Raw genomic sequence first — 16349 nt, forward strand, 5'->3', positions numbered from 1 at the left:
TGTCCATATCAATAGCTCTAGATGACTTCCCTCTTGTATTACCTGCAGAATTGAATTTCTATTTGCCTTTAGCTATTTATATATGCTAATCCTCATATTAAATATATACTTCATACTAAACATACTTGAAATGACATATCTCCAGTTCTTTAATATTCTATCACAGTAGAAGGTATGAACCATTTATTGAATATAGAAACCTATGTCACTATTGTATCTGTCTTTCTCCATAATCTGAAATAACATCTTAATTCTATTTGATTTCCAAAATATTCCCATTTTTTTTCTCCTTTCTATTTCTATTGCACATTAATGCCCAAGATACTTTCATTTCTTATTTGGCTATCACAATAGCCTTTATTGATCTCTTTCTTTTCAAATACTATATTGTGCATTGGTAACAAAATTGCTTCGTCCAAATACAGATGTGATCATATTGGTCATGCTCAGCGACCTTTAGAGACTTCTACTATCAGTAGTGAAAGTAAAATTGTTTTAGCATAGCATTCAAGACACTTCAGATTCTGACACTAATCTGTATTTTCAACTTAATCTCAGAGCATGTTCTTTGGCACATGTTCAGTATATTTCCCTTACAATAGATGACTCATTGTTCTTAAAATGCTATGCACTTCAAGACCCAGACGACTTTATTAAAATAAATCCATCTTCCCAAAATATCATTTTCTCTTTAAAGATCTGTTAATGTCCTACTCATAAAGATTAACTCATGCATTAATACATTGCTTCCTTCTTCTGTGTTCTTATTATACTTTATTTAATTCTATTATGTCCATTGTCATTACTTATTTTGATGAGATTAAGGTTGGGGCTGGACAGTCTCAGAGCTGGCCTAATGACTGTGCATCAAAGAATAGTTTTCCTGAAGTTGAAACGAGAATAGGACAACTCCTATTCAAGAGAGTATATGATCTGGGCCAGGCACGGTGGCCCACGCCTGTAATCTCAGCACTTTGGGAGGCTAAGGCGGGTGGATCACCTGACATCAGGAGTTCGAGATCACCCTGGCCAATATGGTGAGACTCTGTCTTTACTAAAAATACAAAAAATTAGCTGGGCGTGGTGGCAGGCAACTGTAATCCCAGCTACTTGGCAGGAGAATCGCTTGAACCCAGGAGGCGGAGGTTGCAGCAAGCTGAGATCGCACCATTGCACTCCAGCCTGGGCAACAGGAGCAAAACTCCATCTCAATAAATAAGTAAATAATAGAGTATATGATCTGAAGAAAAGGGTGGATATTATTGTCAACAAAAAGAGTCAAACTCTGTAAACTACTTAAAGAGATTTATTCTGAGCCAAATACGAGTGACCATGGCCCATGACACAGCCGTCAGGAGGTCCTGAGAACACGTCCCCAGGGTGGTCAGGGTGCAGCTTGTTTTAGGCATAAGACTTTAACCAAATACATTTAAGAAAAACATTGGTTTGGTCCAGAAAGGCAGAATGACTTGAAGTAGGTAGATTTAAAGTTTTTTCTGGTTGACAATTGGTTGAGTTTATCCAAAGACTTGGAATCAACAGAAAGGAATGTTTGAGTTAAGATAAAAGATCGTGGAGACCAAAGTTTCATTGTGTAGAGGAAGCTTTTAGCTAGCAGGCTTCAGAAAGAACATGTTGTAAAATATTTTCTTATGGGACTTAAAAGGGTGCCTGTCTCTTAGTTGATTATCTCCTGGATTTGGAAAGAAGAAAAAGGCAAAAGGAGATTCTCTACAGAATGTAGATTTTTCCCAAAGAACAAACTTTGCAGGGCTACTTCAAGATAGGAAAAGGAAACATATTTGGGATTAAAATATTTTGATTTATTAATTTGTTAGATGATGGCCGGAGAAGTATAATGAGGCATATCTGACCCCCACTTCCCCTTGTGGCCTGAAACAGTCTCGTGGGTTAAATTTTAAAATATCCCTAGCTGAGGAGGAATTCCACTTAGGTGGTTGGCAGGGTGGGGCTTAGAATTTAATGTTGGTTTACAGTATCAAAGTCCATAGGTTGAGGCTACATACACACAAATAAGAAAAAGCAAAGGTAAGAGGGTAGAGTGTATTTGGAGTAAGAGAAAGGAGTTCTGAGACAGATGGAGACAAATATGATGTGAAGGTCTGACACTAATGACAGGAGTGGGTATCTGAGGGGTGAGCAGGAGGCTGATAATAAGTGATATGACTAGCTAAAAGCATCAGAGGAAAAGTAGATGATTACGTACTGAGACATAGTGTACACTCTCTCCATTATAAAACAATTTCCCATACATAGTTTGTAATCACAGTGGATTACAATTTCCTTTATACAGTTCATAATCAGAGTGAATTCATACCACTGTAGACATCAATCAGAAATCAGGTATAGAAAGTCTGTCAGCCCAAAAAATAATCTTAGAAGACACTTGACCTCCTTAATGTCTACATCTAGTCTACATACCATTGTCTTCATATTGTAGACAATCACATAATCAATCTTAAGGATCTTCCTTCCAGCAATTCCAACCCACATTTCTTGACCTGTCCTTTTGTAAGAGAAGCCTTTCTTGTATCTCCAAAAATATACTGCCTCTCCTCCTAGTCTTCCTTTGTCACATTTATATACTTTCCTGTACATTTCTTATTATATTTCAATTAGCCTCAACTACCTTAAACCTGGAACTTCTCCACCAGCCCTAGAATCTCCCTCACTGTGGAGATTCTCATATTAGTTAGAGATCTCTAGCATAGACCATTTTTAAAATTCCCCATTCCTTCTTTGCTCTTTTGATCCACTCTCCAGGTTCTGCGCTTATTTTTTTCTGCCTTAATGGAGTCTTAAGCTGCCTGATTTCCTAATGAAAATAATTTATGTATTCTGTCAAGAAACACTTTATCCTCCCCGATCAGCAGAAGAACCCTGGAAATACTATGTCCTATGTGATAAGAACAGATCTCTTTGTTATTCTTATTAGGAAGACAATATAACCATGCCCTTTGTTTAAGACCTTGCATTACCTTAATATTTTTTCTTGCCTTTTAGTTAGTGGTAGAATACAAGTGGGATACTTGTTTTCTGCGGTGTAATCACTCTTGGCTAATTGTTGTAACTAACTAGGTTTCCTCCTGGGATTTCTTCATTCACAGACTCTAAGAGCTACTACTGCAAGGTTCCCTTCTCTCATTCTCTTTTGTTATCTTCCTCCCATAGGCACAATCATTAGGTTATTACAAGCAAATTACTAGCAATTAATATCAAATTGAGATAAACACCAGGTTTTTACTCACAAAAACCAGCGGAGAAATCTCCAAGTATTTTACTAATAGATGTTCAGTACATGCTAGGAGTAAGCCACAGCATCTTGTAACTATGTCTTGTTGAACAGACTTGTGTCTTTATCCTTCTGAACTGAGAAAATCTGCTTTCCTTTTTATTCAAAAGAACTGAAATAGCTTCACTTATTTTTACGTATGACTAACTTACAGCATTCATAAAAACAAAATGAGCATAGTGACTTCAAATACTCCTTCAAAAAAAGAGATGTTATAACCTCTGTTGTTAACAATGTCACAAAATGAAGGGCCTTCACAGAAATACTTAAAATTTCTAAAATCATATCCTTCAATGTAGTGGAAACATTTCACAATTTAAGAGACATACGATCTTGAGGTGAAACTCAATTTAAACAAATTACCAAGTGGATGACAGGGAAAGTTATTTCACATGTCCTGTTTCTTCACATGGGTGTTCTTAAAGATGAAATAGAGTAATGAAAAGGCAGTTTGTAAAACACAGATGTTCCTCCAATGTTAGATTTGTTGTTGTTCAATATGGCAGTGACTTTAAATAGGTGATTTTGTCATTCTAACATGGAAAACACAAACAAATTCAAAAGCTAGCAGAAGGCAAGAAATAACTAAGATCAGAGCAGAACTGAAAGAGATAGAGACACAGATAAAACCCTTCAAAAAATCAATGAAACCAAGAGCTGTTTTTTTTTGTAAAGATTAACAAAATTGATAGACTGATAGCAAGACTAATAAAGAAGAAAAGAGAGAAGAATCAAATAGATGCAATAAAAATGATAAAGGGGATATCACCATTGATCCCATAGACATACAAACTACCATCAGAGAATACTAGAAACACCTCTATGCAAATAAACTAGAAAATCTAGAAGAAAAGGATAAATTCCTGGACACATATACCCTCCCAAGACTAAACCAGGAAGAAGTTGAATCCTTGAATAGACCAATATCAGGCTCTGCAATTGAGGCAATAATTAATAGCCTACCAACGAAAAGAAGTCCAGAACCAGATGGATTCCCAGCCGAATTCTACTAGAGGTACAAAGAGGAGCTGGTAACATTCTTTCTGAAACTATGCCAATCAATAGAAAAAGAGGAAATCATCCCTAACTCATTTTATGAGGCCAACATCATCCTGATACCAAAGCCTGGCAGAGACACAACAATAAAAAAGAATTTTAGACCAATATCCCTGATGAATATCAATGCGAAATTCCTCAATAAAATACTGGCAAACCAAATACAGCAGCACATCAAAAAGCTTATCCACCATGATCAAGTCAGCTTCATTTCTGGGATGCAAGGCTGGTTCAACATATGCAAATCAATAAACATAATCCATCACATAAACAGAACTAAATGACAAAACCACATTATTATCTCAATACATGAAGAAAAGGCCTTCAACAAAATTCAATAGCCCTTCATGCTAAAAACTCTCAATAAACTAGATATTGATGGAACATATCTCAAAATAATAAGAGCTATTTGACAAACCCACAGCCAATATCATACTGAATGGGCAAAAACTGGAAGCATTACCTTTGAAAACTGGCACAAGACAGGGATGCCATCTCTCACCACTCTTATTCAACATCATATTGGAAGTTCTGGCCAGGGCAATTAGGCAAAATAAAGAAATAAAAGGTATTCAATTAGGAAAAAAGGAAGTCAAATTGTCCCTGTTTGCAGATGACATGATTGTATGTTTAGAAAACTCCATCAGCTCAGCCCAAAATCTCCTTAAGCTGATAAGCAACTTCAGCAAAGTCTCAGGATACAAAATCAATGTGCAAAAATCACAAGCATTCCTATACACCAATAACAGACAGAGAGCCAAATCATGAGTGAACTCCCATTCACAATTGCTACAAAGAGAATAAAATACCTAGGAATCCAACTTACAAGGGATGTGAAGGACTTCTTCGAGGAAAACTGCAAACCACTGCTCAACAAAATAAAAGAGGACACAAACAAATGGAAGAACATTCCATGCTCACGGATAGGAAGAATCCATATCGTGAAAATGGCCATACTGCCCAACGTAATTTATAGATTCAGTGCCATCCCCATCAAGCTACCAATGACTTTCTTCACAGAATTAGAAAAAACTAACATTCATATGGAACCAAAATAGAGCTCACATAGCCAAGACAATCCTAAGCAAAAAGAACAAAGCTGAGGCATCACACTACCTGACTTCAAACTATACTACAAGGCTACAGTAACTAAAACAGCATGGTACTGGTACCAAAACAGATATACAGACCAATGGAACAGAACAGAGTCCTCAGAAATAACACCACACATCTACAACCATCTGATCTTTGACAAACATGTCAAAAACAAGAAATGGTGAAAGGATTCCCTATAATAAATGGTGCTGGGAAAATGGGCTAGCCATATGTAGAAAGCTGAAACTGGATCCCTTTCTTACACCTTATACAAAAATTAATTCAAGATGGATTAAAGACTTACATGTTAGACCTAAAACCACAAAAACCCTAGAAGAAAACCTAGGCAATACCATTCAGGTCATAGGCATGAGCAAAGACTTCATGACTAAAACACCAAAAGCAATGGCAAGAAAAGCCAAAATAGACAAATGGGATCTAATTAAACTAAAGAGCTTCTGCACGGCAAAAGAAACTGCCATCAGAGTGAACAGGCAACCTACAGAATGGGAGAAAATTTTTGCAATCTGCCCATCTGATGAAGGGCTAATATCCAGAATCTACAAAGAACTTAAACAAATTTACAAGAAAAAATCAAACAACCCCATCAAAAAGTGGGCAAAGGATGTGAACAGGCACTTCTCAAAAGAAGACATTTATGCAGCCAACAGACACATGAAAGAATGCTCATCATCACTGGTCATCAGAGAAATGCAAATCAAAACCACAATGAGATACCATCTTGCACCAGTTAGAATGATGATCATTAAAAGTCAGGAAACAACAGATGGTGGAGAGGATTTGGAGAAACAGGAACACTTTTACGCTGCTGGTGGGAGTGTAAATTAGTTCAACCACTGTGGAAGACAGTGTGCCATTTCCTCAAGGATCTAGAACTAGAAATATCATTTGACCCAGTGATCTCATTACTGGGTATATACTCAAAGGGTTATAAATAATGCTACTATAAAGACATATGCACATGCATGTTTATTGCAGCACTATTCACAATAGCAAAGACTTGGAACCAACCCAAATGTCCGTCAATGATAGACTGGATTAATGTGGCACATATGCACCATGGAATACTATGCAGCCATAAAAAAGGATGAGTTCATGTCCTTTGCAGGGACATGCATGAAGCTGGAAACCATCATTCTCAGCAAACTATCACAAGGACAGAAAACCAAACACTGCATGTTCTCACTCATAAGTGGGAATTGAACAATGAGAACACTTGGACAAAGGGTGGGGAACATCACACACCGGGGCCTGTTGGGGGTGGGGGTCTGGGGGACAGATAGCATTAGAAGAAATACCTAATGTAAATGACAAGTTGATGGGTGCAGCAAACCAACATAAAACATGTATACCTATGTAACAAACCTGCACGTTGTGCACATGTACCCTCGAACTTAAATAAATGAAAAATAAAAAGAACTTAGAGCAGTATTTTCCAACTGATAATTCACAGTTGTCAGAACTTCATAAAATTGTTACACAGGACTCTTATAAATAACAGGACAGCAAAAACAAAAGTACAAATTAGGATATTTCATATTAAAAAGAAAAAAGAAAACTAAAGGAATTTGTTGCCAGCAGATCTATCTTATAAGAAATACTAAAAGGAGTCATTAAGCTGAAAAAACAGACATCAGACAGTGACTTGAATCCATATGAAGAAATAAAGAGCAAAAGTAAACTACACAGGTAAATAGAAAACACAGTAAAAAATGTGTTTTCGCTTAAAACCTTTTCATATGTAAGTTAAAAGATCATTGCAAAAAGCAATTATTATAAAACCAAGTTGATAGATTATGATACATAAAGATGTAATTGTTATGACAACAAAGACCGCTAAGGAGGGTAGGGAAAAAACTATATTGAAACAGTTTTGGGAGCCGCAGTGTCTCAGGCCAGTTGCCCTGGCACTCAGGGAGGTGAGGCTACACGTTCGAGGCCAATCTGGTCAACACTGATTAAAAAAAAAAAAAAGAAACAGTTTTGTATACTATTGAAGTTAATTTGGAATTAATCTAATCAAGATAGATTGAAGTAAAGACATTAATTGTAATCACTGGAACAACCACTAAGAAAAAATAACTCAAAAACATATATCCATGTATATTAAAATAAACAAAGGAAATAAATTAGTACAGTGCACCAGAAAATATGTATTTATCATAGAAGAAGGTAGTAATGGATGGACACAAGGAACAGAAAAGACAGAAGACATGTAGAAAACAATAGTAAATGGCAGAAATAAATCGAACCTTATTGATAAGTAGTTTAAATGTAAATTGACAAAATACTTTAATCAAGAGGCAGATACTGGCATAATGATTTCTAAAAAAACAAACTGGGGGAAGGGACAAGATGGCTGACTAGAGGGAACTAGTACACATTGTTTTCAGAGAGAGAAAAGGAGGTGGCAAGTAAATACTAAATCTTCAACTGAAACATCCAGGCGAACATATTGGGATTCATCAAGGAAACAACTTGACAACTCAACCCATGGAGGACACAGAGGAGCAAGACAAGACAACCACACACCCAGGAGTGGCACAGAGCCAGGGGAGACACCCTCTCCATGGGGAAATAGTGAGTGGGTGGGAGATGCCAAGGACCCACATTTCTTCAATAGATCTTTGCAACCCTGGGATCGGGAGATCCCCTTGTAAGCCCACTCCACCAGGACCTTCAGACTGACAGGTAGAGCTATATAGAATCTGGGCAGAGTCACTACTCAGGCACACATGGCTGCAGCTCCAGCAAAAGGGGTGCCTAGGCTCCCGTATAGGCCCCGAGGAAGGGGGCTAGATCCAGGAACCTGAGCAGTGGTCATCTGCATGTCTTGATTCCACTGCACCTCGCAGGATAATACCCACTGGTCTGGGACACCAGCCAACCCTCACTGGGGCTCTCAGGACAGTAGCAGCTCTGTACCTCCTGGACTGGAGCTTCCAGAGGGTGGGGTGGACTGCCATCTTTGCTGTTTTGAAGCCCTCACCTTTGCTGCCTTCAGGCTCTGAAGAGTCCCAAGTGATTACTGTCTGGAGTGGACCCCCAGTACAGTGTGGCCACCCTATGGAAAAGTGGCAGGACTGTTCTCCATGCAGGACCCTGTCCTTATATCTCCTCATTGGGCGCAGCCTCCTGACCTGGGTCTCCAGCACATCTACCCTGCCCCCACCTGAATACTTCAGAAGTGGCTCAACATTTCTCCAAGGAGAAAATCCCACTCAACCCACAACCCCTTTGCCATTGCAGATGCAGTGGTACCACTCTAACTACCATCAGGCTAGGGAAAGAATAAAGGACCTAGTCAATACGCTGGAACCTCCAACACACTGCAGCCACCTCATGGATCGGAGTCCAGTCCGTCTTCCATGGGAAAGCCTAACCCCCACTCTTCACCAATCTGGGCCCCTGGTTCAGGACCACAGAACAGTTGCCCAACCCATGGCTAAGCATACCCACTGGTGGTGGCTCTCAGTTTCCCTGGGGAGAGTCTCTCAAAGGCATGTGACAACCCTTCTGCCACTGCCACAGAAATGGTTCTGCTCCTGTTTTTCTTGGTCTAAGGAAATAACAAAGAGTCTGAGGGCTTCACCTGAAATTACAGCACATAACAGCCACTATATATAGAGGAGCCCACTCTCTCCTCCATGTGAGCCCTTGATGCCCCAACACCCAACAAACAGACCCACTAGCTCAGGCTAGCAGTACAGCTGCCCCACCCTCTGGCAGAACAGTCTCAGTAGGAGCAGCTCTATGTTTCTTGGAGGTGGAGCTACCGGGGCAACCAAAAGCACCTCTGCAGTGGTACTTCCCTAGCTTCCCTTGGACTATAGAAGGAGTAAAGATACAGAGTGTTTATCCACACCTCCAGAAAGCTGCAGTTGCCCTAAGGAGAGAAGGCCAATTTGTCTCCCATAGGTCCCACCCAAACCCCCTGCTCATAACGAGACACCTCCTCCCCAGCTTGGGCCCACAGAGCAGCTGCTCCATCATAAGCCAATAGCACTAATTGATTGCCGCTCCACATATCTCTGGGGTAGAGCCCCAAGAGACAAGTGAAAAGCTCTTGAACACAACCACTGCTAAGGTCCCTTCCTTTGCTGCCACCAAGCTGGGGAGGAAACATAAAGCCTAAGATCACCCCAGAGATGCTGCATGCAGCCCGGGAGTGCCAAGCCAAGATCTGCAGCCAGCACTCAAGAGAAAGAGGAGTCCACAATGTCAGAGCCCTGAGAGGGAGCACGGCTGCAAACATGAGGAAATACAGAGGAGCTATATGACTGAGGAAGAGACTACCTACTGATAGTTATGCTTAAGCACCACCTACTACTTCACATCCCAAACTTCAACATCAAAAATGTTTTGCTATCATACCCCCCTGTGAAACAAAAAACAAAAATTCAGCTACAAATGAAGATCTTGCACAAAGCATCAGCCCTCTGAAAACATCCAGAATATAAGTTTACTGACTGTACTCAATTTATACCAAAGTTAAACACACACACACACACACACACACACACACACACACAAACACACACACGAAAGAACTGAAAGAACCAGCGTAAGAACTCTGGTAACTCAAATGGCAGAGTATATTCTTTCTTCCAAATGAATGCACTAGTTCCCACAAATGATTCTTAAATGGGCTGAAGTTCCTGAAATGACAGACATAGAATTAAGAATATGGACAGGAATGAAGATCATTGAGATTCAGGTGAACATTGAAACACAATCCAAAGAAGTTATAGATTATAAGAAAACAATACAGGAGCTGATAGACAAAATAGCCCAGTGTACAAATGAACCAAACTTACTAAAGACAAAATACACATGATTATCTCAATAGATACAGAAAAAGTTTTCAATAAAATTCAACATGCTTCATGTTAAAAACTCTCAAATGACTAGGCATTGAAGGAACATACTTTAAAATAAAGAGTCATCTTTTAAAACCCCCAGCCAACATCATATGGAAGGGGCAATAGCTGGAAGCATTCTTTTTGAAAACTTGCACAACACAAAGATGCCCTCTCTCACTACTCCTATAAACATGGTATGGAATTCCTAGTGAGAGCAATCAGGCAAGAAAAAGAAATAAAAGGCATCCAAATAGGAAAAGAGGAAGTCAAACTATCTCATTTTGCAACAACAGGATTCTATAACTTGAAACTCCATATTGTCTGACCAAAAGTTCCTTGAACTGATAAACAACTTCAGCAAAGTTTCAGGATAAGAAATCAATGTAGAAAAAATCAGTACCATTCCAATATACCAACAACATGCAAGTCAAGAGCCAAACAAGGAGGGCAATCCCATTTATAACTGCCACAAAAAGAATACCTAGGAATACAGCTACGTAGGGAAATGAAAGATCTCTGCAATGAGAACTACAAAATACTCTTCAGAGAAATCAGAGATGACACAAACGAACGGGAAAATGCTCCATGCTCATAAATAGAAAGAATCAATATTAAAATGGCCATACTTCCCCCAAATTTTACAGATTCAATGCTACACTTATCAAACTACCAATGGCATTCTTCACAGAACTAGAAAAAAATATTTTAAAACTCATTTGGAAACAAAAAAGAACCCGAAGAAACAAGACATACTAGGCAAAAAGAACGAAGCTGGAAGCATCATACTACCTCACTTCAAAATATACTACAAGGCTACAGTAACCAAAACAGTATGGTACCAGTACAAAAACAGACATATAGACCAATGGAACAGAATAAAAAACCCTGAAATAAGGCTGCACACTTACAAACATCTCATCTTTGACAAAACTGACAAAAACAAGCAATGGAGAAAGGTATTCCTATTCAATAAATGGTGCTGGGATAGCTGTCTAGCCATATGCAGAAGATTGAAACCAGATGCCTCCTTGAACTATATACAAAAATCAACTCAAGATGAATTAAGAACTTGAATGTAAAACCTAAAACTATAAAAACTCTGGAAGATAACCTAGGAAATACCATCTGGATATAGAAACTGGCAATGATTTCATGACAAAGATGCCAAAAACAATTGCAACAAAGGCAAAAATTGACAAATGAGATCTAATTAAACTTAAGAGCTTCTGCACAGCAAAAGAAACTGTCAACTGAGTAAACAGACAACTTACAGAAAGGGAAAAAATATTTACAAACTATGCTTCTAACTACATATAATAGCCAGAATCTATATGGAATGTATATAAATTTACAAGCAAAAAACATACAACCCCGTTAAAAAGCAGAAAAAATACTTGAACAGACACTTTTTAAAAGAAGACATACATGAAGCCAACAAGTATGTAAAAAAATGCTCAACATCACTGATCATTTGAGAAATGCAATAAAATGACAATGAGATACTTTCTCATATGAGTTAGAATGGCTATTATTAAGAAGTCAAAAAAAAAAAAGATATGCTGGCAAGATTGCAGAGAAAAAGGAATGCTTATCATTGCTGGTGGGAAAGTAAATTAGTTCAACCAGCTTGGAAGGCAATGTGGTGATTCCTCAAAGAACTAAAAAGAGAATTACCCTTCAACCCAACAATCCCATTAATGGGTATATACCCAAAAGAATATCATCATTCTACCAAAAAGACACATGCGTGCATATATTTACTGCAGCATGTTCACAATAGCAAAGACATGGAATCAACCTAAATGACCATCAGTGGTAGACTAGATAAAGAAAATGTGGTATATATACACCATGGAATATTATGCAGCCATAAAAAGAACAAGATTATGTCCTTTGCAGCAACATGGATGGAGGTGGAAGCCATTACCTTAAGTAAACTAATGCAGGAACAGAACCAAATACTGCCTGTTGTCTTTATAAGTGGGAGCTAAATAACAAGAACACATGGACACATAGAGAGAAATGACAGACACTGGGATCTACTTGAGGATGGAGGGTGGGAAGTGAGAAAGAATCTGAAAAAATACCTACAAGGTACTATGCCTCATACCTGCATAATGAGACAGTCTGTACACCAATCCCCCGTGACTTGACTTTACCTATATTAACAAACCTGCAGCAAGGATTTCATGTCTAAAACACCAAAAGCAATGGCAACAAAAGCCAAAATTGACAAATGGGATCTAATTAAACTAAAGAGCTTCTGCACAGCAAAAGAAACTACCATCAGAGTGAACAGGCAACCTACAGAATGGGAGAAAATTTTTGCAACCTACTCATCTGACAAAGGGCTGATATCCAGAATCTACAATGAACTCAAACAAATTTACAAGAAAAAAAAACAAACAACCCCATCAAAAAGTGGGCGAAGGACATGAACAGATACTTCTCAAAAGAAGACATTTATGCAGCCAAAAAACACATGAAAAAATGCTCATCATCACTGGCCATCAGAGAAATGCAAATCAAAACCACAATGAGATACCATCTCCCACCAGTTAGAATGGCCATCATTAAAAAGTCACGAAACAACAGGTGCTGGAGAGGATGTGGAGAAATAGGAACACTTTTACACTGTTGATGGGACTGTAAACTAGTTCAACCATTGTGGAAGTCAGTGTGGCGATTCCTCAGGGATCTAGAGCTAGAAATACCATTTGACCCAGTCATCCCATTACGGGGTATATACCCAAAGGACTATAAATCATGCTGCTATAAAGACACATGCACGCATATGTTTATTGCGGCACTATTCACAATAGCAAAGAGTTGGAGCCAACTGAAATGTCCAACAAAGATGGACTGGATTGGGAAAATGTGGCACACATACACCATGGAATACTATGCAGCCATAAAAAATGATGAGTTCATGTCCTTTGTAGGGACATGGATGAAACTGGAAACCATCATTCTCAGTAAACTATCACAAGGACAAAAAACCAAACACCGCATGATCTCACTCGTAGGTGGGAATTGAACAATGAGAACTCATGGACACAGGAAGGGGAACATCACACTCCGGGGACTGTTTTGGAGTTGGGGGAGAGGGGAGGGACAGCATTGGGAGATATACCTAATGCTAAATGACGAGTTAATGGGTGCAGCAAAACAACATGGCACATGGATACATATGTGACAAACCTGCACATTGTGCATATGCACCCTAAAACCTAAAGTATAATAATAATAATAATAATAATAATAATAATAATAAAACAAACCTGCACATGTACCCCTGAGCCTAAGATAAAAGTTAAAAGAAAAAAAAAATCAAAATGCAACTATATGTTAACTATAAGGAATCCCCCTTAGATTCAAAGATACAAACAGTTTTAAAATAATAGGGTGAAAAATAATACCATAATACCATATGTGATAGTTAAAGATATTTGACAATGTAACTGGGTCACACAGTACCCAATATGTGGTAAAACATCATTCTGGGTGTTTTTGTGAGGGTGTTTTTTGATGAGCTTAACCTGTAAATCAGTAGAATAAGTTAAGCAGATTGTTCTTCCTAATGTACGTGGGCATCATCCAACTATTAAGTTGAAAGCCTGAAAAATAAAAAATAAAAAGGATGTTTCTCCTCTGCTTAAGAGAGAATTCTTCCTGCTTAATTGCCTTTTAACTGAGAGACTTTGTTGTCCTGTATTTTGAGCCTACTGTTTTTCAGACTGGAACTATACCATCAGCTCTCATGGTTCTCAGGTTTTCAGACTTTGACTGGAACTAAGCCATTGGTGTTCCACGGTGCCTAGTTTGCTGACTCACCCTGCATATTGTGGAACTTGCCAGTCTCCATAATCACATAAGCTAATCCAAATAAAAATCTCTTTTTGAGCCCAGATTCATAAAACAAATACTCCTAGATGTACAAAAAGGCTTACCTGGACAACAATAATCAGGGAATTAAAAACCCCACTGACAGCATTAGACAGATCATCAAGGCAAGAAACTAACAAAGAAATTATGCACTTAAATATGCCACTTGATCAACCTAACAGACATCTATAGAATACTCCTTGTATCAACCACAGAATATTCATTCTTCTCATCTGCGCATGGAACATACTCCAACATCAAACACATACATAACCATAGAGCAAGTCTCAATAAAACAAAAAATCAAAATCATACCAACCATATTCTGGGATTGCAGCAGAATTAAAATAGAAATCAATACCCAGAAAATTTCTCAAAACTACACAAGTACATAGAAATTAAACAACCTGCTTCTGAGTTACTTTTGGGTTAACAATAAAATTAAGGCAGAAATAAAAAAATTATTTGAAATAAGTGAAAACAGAGATACAGCATACCAAAATCTAGGGGATGCAGCAGAAGTAGTGTTGACGGGAAAGTTTATAGCACTAAATGCCTAATTAAAAAGTCTAAAAGATCTCAAATTAACAATCTAACAACACATATAGAGGAAATGGAAAAACAAGAACAAACTAACCACAAAGCCAGCAGAAGAAAATAAATAACTGAAATCAGAGCAGAATTGAATGAAATTGAGACCCAAAAATCCATAAAAAGAATCAATGAAACCAAAAATTTGTCATTTGAGAGGATAAACAACATTGATAGACTGCTAGCTACTTGAAGTAAAAAGGAGAGAATATAAAAATAAGCAAAATAAAAAAATGGTAACGTTACAAACAATCCCACAGAAATACAAAAGATCTTCAGAGACTATTAGGAACACTTCTCTGTGTACAAACTAGAAAATCTAGAGGAAATGAATAAATTCCTGGAAACACACTATCTCACAAAATTGAATCAGAAAGAAATTGAAACCCTGAATACACCAATATCATGTTCCAAAATTGAATCAGTAATAAAAAACCTACCAACCAAAAAAAGCCCTGGACCAGATGGATTCACAGCTGAATTCTACCAGAAGTCCAAATAAGAGCTGTTACTGATCCTACTGAAACGATTCAAAAAAATTGATGAGGAGGGGCTTCTCCCTAACTCATTCTACAAAGCCAGTGTCACTATGATATCAAAACCTGGCAAAGACTCAAGGGAAAAAGAAAACCACAGTCTAATATCCTTGATGAACATAGATGTAAAAATTCTCAACAATATACTAGCAAACCAAATCCAGTAGCATGTCAAAAAGTTAATTCACCATGATAACGTGGCTTCCTTCCTGGAATATAAGGTTGGGATGCAAATAAAAAATTGTGATTCACCATATAAGCAGAATTAAAAACTAAAATTAAAAATTATCATCTCCATAGATGCATAAAAAGCTCTCATTAAAATCCAAAATCCCTTCATGATAAAAACCCTAAAGAAACTAAGCACTGAAAGAACATACCTCAAAATATTAATAATAAGAGCCATCTGTGACAAATGCACAGCCAATATATTTAATGGGCAAAAGCTGGTAGCATTTCCCTGAGAAGTGGAACAAAACAAGGATGCCCACTCTCACAACTCCTATTTAACACAGTACTGGAAATCCTTGCCAGAAAAATCAGCCAAGTTAAAAAAAAAAAAAAGGTATCCAAATAAGAAAAGAAGAAGTCAAACTATCTCTCTTCATTCAAGATATGATTCTATACCTAGAACACTCCCAAAGACTCCACCAAAAGTCTCCTGGAATTGATAAACAACTTCAGTAAAGTTTCAGAATATAAAATCAATGTACAAAAATAGGTAGTATATCTATACACCAATAACATTCAAGCTAAGAGAAAAATCAAGAATACAATCTTATTTACAATAGCCATAAAAATAAAATACCTAGAATACATCTAATCAAGGAGGTGGAAGATCTTGTATTAGTCAGTGTTCCCTAGAGGGACAGAACTAACAGGATACATGTATATATAAAAAGGAGTTTATTAAGTTTATCAAGTTAATTGACTCATGTGATTACAAGGTAAAGTCTCATGATAGGCTGTCTGCAAGTTGAGGGCAAGGAA

At 37.8% G+C, this 16349-nt stretch overlaps 1 protein-coding gene across 3 annotated transcripts in view; it reads right to left on the minus strand.

Moving 5' to 3' along the window:
* Positions 1-16349, minus strand: part of CCSER1 (coiled-coil serine rich protein 1) — a 1475382-nt gene that overhangs the window by 117463 nt on the left and 1341570 nt on the right. The gene's annotated exons all lie outside the window — the stretch shown is intronic.

This window comes from Hylobates moloch, unplaced genomic scaffold, assembly GCF_009828535.3.
Source record: "Hylobates moloch isolate HMO894 unplaced genomic scaffold, HMol_V3 SCAFFOLD_2, whole genome shotgun sequence".
NCBI lineage: Eukaryota > Metazoa > Chordata > Mammalia > Primates > Hylobatidae > Hylobates > Hylobates moloch.